Raw genomic sequence first — 9088 nt, 5'->3', positions numbered from 1 at the left:
TATTCGTAGACATACACACGGCATGCACTGCTTCCCTGCAAATGTCGTCCCGCCGTGTGGCACCAGTAGCCCTGCGTCATATCGATTCTGCCTATCTCTTCTCTTCCAGCTATCTTCCATGATCACCTGCATAGACTGAAGAGCCTACCCTCGCACAGATGCAATCTTCTACAGAGTGTGTATAAAGACACAGCTGTTCCTTACTGTTTTCAGCGTAAGCCTGCTCTTGGGTAGTTATTCAAAGGGACTCTGCAGTTAAGTATCAAGAGTGCTTCTACGAAGTGCGGACGCGGATTTGGGTGCGCATAGCAATGCGTGGCTTCTAATATTGGGCATCGCGCTGAAAACTTCTTGCATGTAATGAAAATACAACGGCACTTGAATGGAATCTTCGGATGACTCTCCTCTGACGGGAAAGTAACTAGGCGATGACCCAACACTGCGCCGTTTTTAGCATTTTCTGTAACTTTAAACACTGCTTGCTATATACGGGAGGTGCGGGGTTCGATCCCTAGTGCCGCTGGGTACCCACCGGTTATACAATGGGTACAAGCTTTCCCCTGGCCTAGTGCTCGGCTAGTAAGGGCTGAAATGCTTGGAAAAAGGGGCTTTGACCGCACCTTGACTAGTCGAAAAATACCTTGTGCCATGGCACTCTTTGGCCATAGACGCCCTTGCGCCATAACAATCCATAATCATCATCATCACTGCTTGCTATCGATGAGACAATACAAGCAGATCATATTAAGGCTAATGTGATAGATCACCGTATCCGAATTCCAAGATAGTGGGTTGGGATCCCACCGGCGGCATGTGATTTTGTCTTCGACTTCCCAATTAATTATCAATCAACCGTAAAAGAAATAAAGTATTACCTTACCAATCTTCAACAACACAGATCTACGAAGGAGATAAAAACATTCCCCTTTGATCGGTTTCGGTGACTACTTCCCTTCTTGGAACTGAAGTTGAGACAGCCAGGGACATAAAGAGAAATACGTCTAGTGGCAACTTGAGCCCCAATACGCGACAAACTAGGCAGCCCCGAAGCTAACAAGCGCCGTACGCAGTAAAGACGTCAAATCGTCAAATTTTATTGTTCGGCCATTTAACCTAGTTGGACGGCTATCATGCTCTTGCCCATCACGCTACGCTGCTTTCAGACGAGCACTATTTGTGACAGAAACAGCTTTTGTAAACAGTTATCACCGCCAATAATTGATCAGCGCCTGTAGAATCTATAGTTTCTCTATAGGGAACCGCCGTAGGGAACGGAAATCCCTCACGGCACTCCTTTCGCTAATCCCACTGCATAGCTGTATCCCCTGGGTCTCTTCTCGCCATGCTTTGAAAATGGACTCTGATTGTGTCATAAGTTTAGCTATACGCAGAGTGAGAACGCTTTCTGGCCTGGAAGTAACCGACTTTCATCGCACAAAATGAGTTGAACACAATGCTATGACGTCTCGGGAAAAACATTACTTGGCTAGATTGAAATTGTAACTGGTTTACGTCACGCTATCCCGTCGCATAGTGATTGGTGATTTACGCCACTGATGCAAAGTTCCGATCAAGATTTTGATCAAGATATCGAGAAAAACATGTCTTTGCAGGGCAAGGTACGAAACTCGAAAAATAATAACAAAAGGAAGCTTTTACAATCACAGCACCAGTTCACAGCGTCAACTCAGTTGACGTCCAGCGTTCTGCATAGGCACCGCCTCCTGCACGAAAGAGAACTGCTCAAACCGAAGGCTGACAACCGAAATGTCGACGCGCGTCTACTCGCACACACAGCGAGCCTGCTGATCTTTGCGTCGGTTCCCTCTCTATCGTTCAGGTGGGGCTACCTGCGCAGTCCACTTCTCGGCTTGCTTATTCGCAATAGTGAATCGTGGTTGACTACGGTTTCGCCGATCCCAGACATTCACACCAAGTGCCGAAGTTACACTACCTGCGATGCAAACCAGTCCATAATATGCTACCTTGAGCTAGATATTCTTGCGCTAACAGGCCAGCAGTTGTCACGAGGGAAACTTATAAACTCAGACACGCTATGAAGAATATCCCTGTGTAGACAAGCATATCAAAGGAACTCAGGACCCCAGTTACCGTGGGTGGAGAGGCTGCTTCCGACGCATTCGCCACCTCTGCGAGATCCGCTGGAGATCCTAGTGGCGATGCATCACCGAGCTGCTGATGGTGTTCTTGCGCTCCAGCCAGTATCGGCGGTGATGGCGCAACTCCGGTTCCGGAGGCCAACGGCATGTCGCGTGGTATCCCAGCATCTAGCTTCCGTTGGTTACACTGCTCTCCAGCGGGTATCGGCGGCGACGGCATAGAACCGGCGTCGGAGGCCAACGACTTGTCTGTGGGTATTTGATCATAGGTTCCCGGCTCCTCGTTGGCGGCTGGGACGCTGGAGACGATAGGGGAGCCCGCGGGGCTGGATACGGTGGTGCCGGTGACGGATTTCCCGTCGCTCCCGCTGCGACCTATCTTGTGGCGGATCTTTGTACTGCTGCGTCGCCTGCCAGTCTGCTTGGACATGGTCACCTGCGTTCATACAATGTCGAAGTACAAATGAAGGGAGTCCTAAAACATCGCTTATCATATTTAAATATCACATAAACGAAGAAGAAAACTCGATCGGAACAAAGCGAAAACATTTCTGTTATTTACAGCGAATTTACACCATGGAGGTCACAGGAGCGTGTGCACTGCTCGTACTCCGACGGGTCTTCTGGAGGCCTTTTTTGGTGTGCTTTAGCTGGCTGGGCTACTTCGACATGGCCGCCTGGGTGCGCGCAAAGATGAGGTGTAAATGAAGGAGTCCTCAGACATGGCATGAACATTCGATTAACATTACAGTCATGTTCATTACGTCATGGGCCGCAGCCGCGTTGAAATTGACAACAGAGCCCGTTAAGTAACGTCCATTTTTTTCTTACGGCTGCTCTCTGGCGTCATCATGACGTAATAAAGCGGCCGCCTTTGTCGAAGGAAGGGGCTCAAACCCGCGATAATCCTCACCGGCACTCAGAATTCTAGTATTGTAAAGAGACCAGTGTTTACGTGGGGAACATTGCCTTTCACTGCACAGGTAAGCTAGGGTACGCTTCCAGGTGGAACTCGAGAGAACACGAAACAGACAGCTTGGCTTGAAGAAAGCGACAAGGTGCCAGTGTCCTACAGTGAATTTCTACTTACAATAGTGTGGCCAAGGCGTTGGTCGTCGCCGTCAAGGTGGTGGTTACGGTTACCCTGAAGGCATACCGACATCTCCGCACACGATTGCTGTTCAGGTTATGTTGAATAAAAGTGTGCTAGCGGAGCTCGAAATTGAACCTACGTCATCACGCTCGTTAGTAAGACGCAAGGGGCACTGCGCCAGAGAGGCAGGGTAACTATTAAATGATTTAGACTAGGGAAGACGGCGGCGAGGAAATATCGACGAGCATATGGCAGGGGGAGTGCTCGAAGTCTTTACAATAGTGCCGGTGGAAATCTCTGAAGACAAATGGCATGAGGAATGAGGGCAATGCGTACTTGCCAGAAGGCACCTTCTTGAAGCTTGCAGAGCTGCGAGAGACGACGCTTCTTCGTGGTGTCTTCTTCTTCTTCTGCTACGTGAGCGCGTGCGAGCACGGGGCAAAGCTCCTCTTCTACCTTGTCTAATCTGTGGCCGCATGCCTCTTCGTTGCGTACCCATTGCGTTTTTTTTTGCTGACTTCCCAACGATTACATGCTTGTTACAGGTGATTAATCAGCGAATTTCTGGAGCACGGTGTGTTAATGCTCGAAGCCGGTTGACAATGCCTTTTTGAAAAAGAAGGAGACCAAGATGTAAAAAGAAAAAGTTTCATGAGGCAAGGAAATGTCTTAGTATCTGCCTCACACGTCGCCGGACATCCCAACGGCGCCGTAAAAGAAGGGATAAACTAGGAAGGGAGAGAAGAAAAAAGGAGGTAGCCGCAGCGGTGGCTGAGTGGTTACGGCGCTCGGCTGCTGGTCGGTCCGAAAGACGTGTTCTATTCTGGCCGATGCGGTTGAATTTCGATGGAGGCGAAATTCCACACGCCCGTGTACTGCGCGATGTCAGTGCACGTTAAAGGACCCCAGGTGGTCGAAATTTCCGGAGCCCTTCACTACGGCGTCTCTCATAGCCTGAGTCGGTCGGGGACTTAAAACCTCATAAACTATAAACCACAAAAAAGGAGGTGCCGTAGCGGAGGGCTCAGAAATAATTGCCACTTCCTCACTTCGCCTTACGGCGTGTTTTAGGTGTCCATAAAGGAGTGCGACTGTTGCTGCGCAATTTCCTTTCCTCAAAAACCACTAATGGCCGATCTGGCCGCTCGAACCATGCTTTCCCGCCGCGGTGGTAGAAATCGCGAGGGTTTTTACTTGCATGTCAAGCTGGCTGAAGCAGGCATTTGGCGAGATCTTTGACCACGGAAGAGGAGATAGGACAAGAACGCTTCAGACCCGCATTAAGGGTGGTTCACACGCGAGCGATTGAGCGAACAGCGGAATTACGCAGCGATGCTTTTCGCAAAGTTCTGTTTCACATGCATCGCTTCAGAGCGTTTACTACCGCTGCGAATCCCAGTGTTGCTGGGAAAGAATACGAGCTCGCGGTTGGTTCCGGTGGTTTGCAACCATCAACATGGACAGCGTTCATGCATTATTTTTTCTAATACTGCTCAAATTTTGTTGAGAAATAAAGAACTCTTATTTGTTGAATATCAACTACTTCTTAATTGATGCCAATAATATCATATTTTTAAGTCCGTACGTGCGTTTCGGAGGCACGTGTAGTAAACAAACATTATCTTTCCCGCACGAATCCTCTTCTTGTCACGTGGCTTCTCCGCCGCGCAGTCATCGGTGAGAGGGCGGAGCTATCGCGCTGTTGTTGCGAAGATCTCCAACTTGTTTGACATCATGCATTGCCGATCGGCGGCGAACTTGGGCTTAGGCTTCGGCAGAGAACACAGCAATCTGACGTTTCTGAACTTAAAGCTCAGCGTCTCCTCTGGCGCATCCTCACTAGGAGCATTTGCAAATGAAAGTACAGCTTTGGTCACGTGACAGCGACGCAAGCAAATATGCCAACTCAGGCTAATGTTATTTGTAGGAAACGACATCAAATTCGCCCCCTGGCAGGGGCCTACTGCCGCTGCTTTGGATTCGGTAGGTTCTGCAGCGCAAATCAGTGCCTTGTCCACCGTCTCCCCTCTCCTCTTCCAGATTCCATAAAATTTTCTAGGGACTGATCATCAGTCGCGCGGGAAGATGTTCACGTTACACACCATACCACACAATACCCTGTTGCGCTACACCATTCAGCACAAAATGTCACAGATCACTGTCCGCGTACAAACGGTCGCAAACGTGAGAAAAACGATAGCGCACATGCTCATTTAAACGTCGCGGTAAAACGGAACGGGCAATGGCCGGTACAGCTGCCTTTGAACTTCATAATTTCGATAATGAATTAATTCAGACATACTGGGGGAAGACGGGAGAGACGGCTGTAGCACAAAGAAGGCGGCAGCACTTTAATGAAACTGTCGAGGCATGTGTACGATCCGCAATACAGCTGTGAAAAAACAAAGCGCGAAATTTCTTGAAGCGTGCGGCGGCGCCGAATAAGGGAGTAGGAGCCCAGCTCCCTTCTCCCGAATTTTCGAGAGGGCTCGACACATCTCGAACCGCAAGTCCGCGCCCACCGCTTCGTCAAATCGTGGGGAGAGGAGGACCTGGGCCGTCACCTGAGACACGCTGGCGGGAGCGGTCCAGAACAATCTTGAACAATTTTGCCCGCGGGTCACCGCCACGCGAGCTGCCTTATCGCTACCGATTTCCTCCTTGTGTTTTTCTCGCTGTCGCCTTTAATTATCCACTGTGTGGTGCGTTCGCTCTTTTTCATCCTCCGATGAGCTGGTTCTCTCGGTTACGCCGAGGCACGTCACTCAACGCAGAAAAGGGCGCCTAAAAGCTGGGCTCTAATATTCGTAGACATACACACAGCATGCGCTGCTTCCCTGCAAATGTCGTCCAGCCGTGTGGCACCAGTAGCCCTGCGTCATATCGATTCTGCCTATCTCTTCTCTTCCAGCTATCTTCCATGATCACCTGCATAGACTGAAGAGCCTACCCTCGCACAGATGCAATCTTCTACAGAGTGTGTATAAAGACACAGCTGTTCCTTACTGTTTTCAGCGTAAGCCTGCTCTTGGGCAGTTATTCAAAGGGACTCTGCAGTTAAGTATCAAGAGTGCTTCTACGAAGTGCGGACGCGGATTTGGGTGCGCATAGCAATGCGTGGCTTCTTATATTGGGCATCGCGCTGAAAACTTCTTGCATGTAATGAAAATACAACGGCACTTGAATGGAATCTTCGGATGACTCTCCTCTGACGAAAAAGTAACTAGGCGATGACCCAACACTGCGCCGTTTTTAGCATTTTCTGTAACTTTAAACACTGCTTGCTATATACGGGAGGTGCGGGGTTCGATCCCTAGTGCCGCTGGGTACCCACCGGTTATACAATGGGTACAAGCTTTCCCCTGGCCTAGTGCTCGGCTAGTAAGGGCTGAAATGCTTGAAAAAAGGGGCTTTGACCGCACCTTGACTAGTCGAAAAATACCTTGTGCCATGGCACTCTTTGGCCATAGACGCCCTTGCGCCATAACAATTCATAATCATCATCATCACTGCTTGCTATCGATGAGACAATACAAGCAGATCATATTAAGGCTAATGTGATAGATCACCGTATCCGAATTCCAAGATAGTGGGTTGGGATCCCACCGGCGGCATGTGATTTTGTCTTCGACTTCCCAATTAATTATCAATCAACCGTAAAATAAATAAAGTATTACCTTACCAATCTTCAACAACACAGATTTACGAAGGAGATAAAAACATTCCCCTTTGATCGGTTTCGGTGACTACTTCCCTTCTTGGAACTGAAGTTGAGACAGCCAGGGACATAAAGAGAAATACGTCTAGTGGCAACTTGAGCCCCAATACGCGACAAACTAGGCAGCCCCGAAGCTAACAAGCGCAGTACGCAGTAAAGACGTCAAATCGTCAAATTCTATTGTTCGGCCATTTAACCTAGTTGGACGGCTATCATGCTCTTGCCCATCACGCTACGCTGCTTTCAGACGAGCACTATTTGTGACAGAAACAGCTTTTGTAAACAGTTATCACCGCCAATAATTGATCAGCACCTGTAGAATCTATAGTTTCTCTATAGGGAACCGCCGTAGGGAACGGAAATCCCTCACGGCACTCCTTTCGCTAATCCCACTGCATAGCTGTATCCCCTGGGTCTCTTCTCGCCATGCTTTGAAAATGGACTCTTATTGTGTCATAAGTTTAGCTATACGCAGAGTGAGAACGCTTTCTGGCCTGGAAGTAACCGACTTTCATCGCACAAAATGAGTTGAACACAATGCTATGACGTCTCGGGAAAAACATTACTTGGCTAGATTGAAATTGTAACTGGTTTACGTCACGCTATCCCGTCGCATAGTGATTGGTGATTTACGCCACTGATGCAAAGTTCCTATCAAGATTTTGATCAAGATATCGAGAAAAACATGTCTTTGCAGGGCATGGTACGGAACTGGAAAAATAATAACAAAAGGGGCCTTTACAATCACAGCACCAGCTCACAGCGTCAATTCAGTTGACGTCCAGCGTTCTGCATAGGCACCGCCTCCTGCACGAAAGAGAACTGCTCAAACCGAAGGCCGAAAACCGAAATGTCGACGCGCGTCTACTCGCACACACAGCGAGCCTGCTGATCTTTGCGTCGGTTACCTCCTATCGTTCAGGTGAGGCTACCTGCGCAGTCCACTTCTCGGCTTGCTTATTCGCAATAGTGAATCGTGGTTGACTACGGTTTCGCCGATCCCAGACATTCACACCAAGTGCCGAAGTTACACTACCTGCGATGCAAACCAGTCCATAATATGCTACCTTGAGCTAGACATTCGTGCGCTAACAGGCCAGCAGTTGTCACGAGGGAAACTTATAAACTCAGACACGCTAAGAAGCCTATCCCTGTGTAGAGAAGCATATCAAAGTAATTCAGGATTAATACCCCAGTTACCGTGGGTGGAGAGGCTGCTTCCGACGCATTCGCCACCGCTGCGAGATCCGCTGGAGATCCTAGTGGCGATGCATCACCGAGCTGCTGATGGTGTTCTTGCGCTCCAGCCGGTATCGGCGGTGATGGCGCAACTCCGGTTCCGGAGGCCAACGGCATGTCGCGTGGTATCCCAGCATCTAGCTTCCGTTGGTTGCACTGCTCTCCAGCGGGTATCGGCGGCGACGGCATAGAACCGGCGTCGGAGGCCAACGACTTGTCTGTGGGTATTTGATCATAGGTTCCCGGCTCCTCGTTGGCGGCTGGGACGCTGGAGACGATAGGGGAGCCCGCGGGGCTGGATACGGTGGTGCCGGTGACGGATTTCCCGTCGCTCCCGCTGCGACCTATCTTGTGGCGGATCTTTGTACTGCTGCGTCGCCTGCCAGTCTGCTTGGACATGGTCAGCTGCGTTCATACAATGTCGAAGTAAAAATGAAGGGAGTCCTAAAACACCGCTTATCACAAATATCACCTGAACGAAACAGATATCTCTAGCTGAAGAAGTAAAAAAATTCCGTTAGTTACAGTGGATTTCCCCGTTGCATTCTGTCGCCAAAGCAATCGCTGTGGCCGCAAAAGATATAGTCAAGGCTCCCTTCCGACCCACTGATATCTCGACACGCGATCATTTTTCCATTTCTCTTATTCAACGTGTACCCACCATGCATCGGAGTGGAACCCTCATCCTTGAGCTCGTTAGTGAAACCCCAAAGACCGCCCTACCACCCTTCAATACTTTATCGGCTTGAGGAGACGGCTCCGTGAAAATGTCTGTTGGCACGATGGTAAGCGGGCTATGCGTAGTCTGTGCACTGGGCCGGGGAAGATATAAGAAGATCGCTGACATGAGAAAGGGGAGCGGTGCGTACTTGGCAAGAGAACAGCTTCTTGGAGTTTGCAGAGCTGTGGGCGACGAAG

This window comes from Amblyomma americanum, chromosome 5 (genome assembly GCF_052857255.1).
Source record: "Amblyomma americanum isolate KBUSLIRL-KWMA chromosome 5, ASM5285725v1, whole genome shotgun sequence".
In the NCBI taxonomy this organism is placed as follows: domain Eukaryota; kingdom Metazoa; phylum Arthropoda; class Arachnida; order Ixodida; family Ixodidae; genus Amblyomma; species Amblyomma americanum.
The sequence above is the reverse complement of the archived record's forward strand: the minus strand, read 5'-3'. Positions refer to the sequence as shown.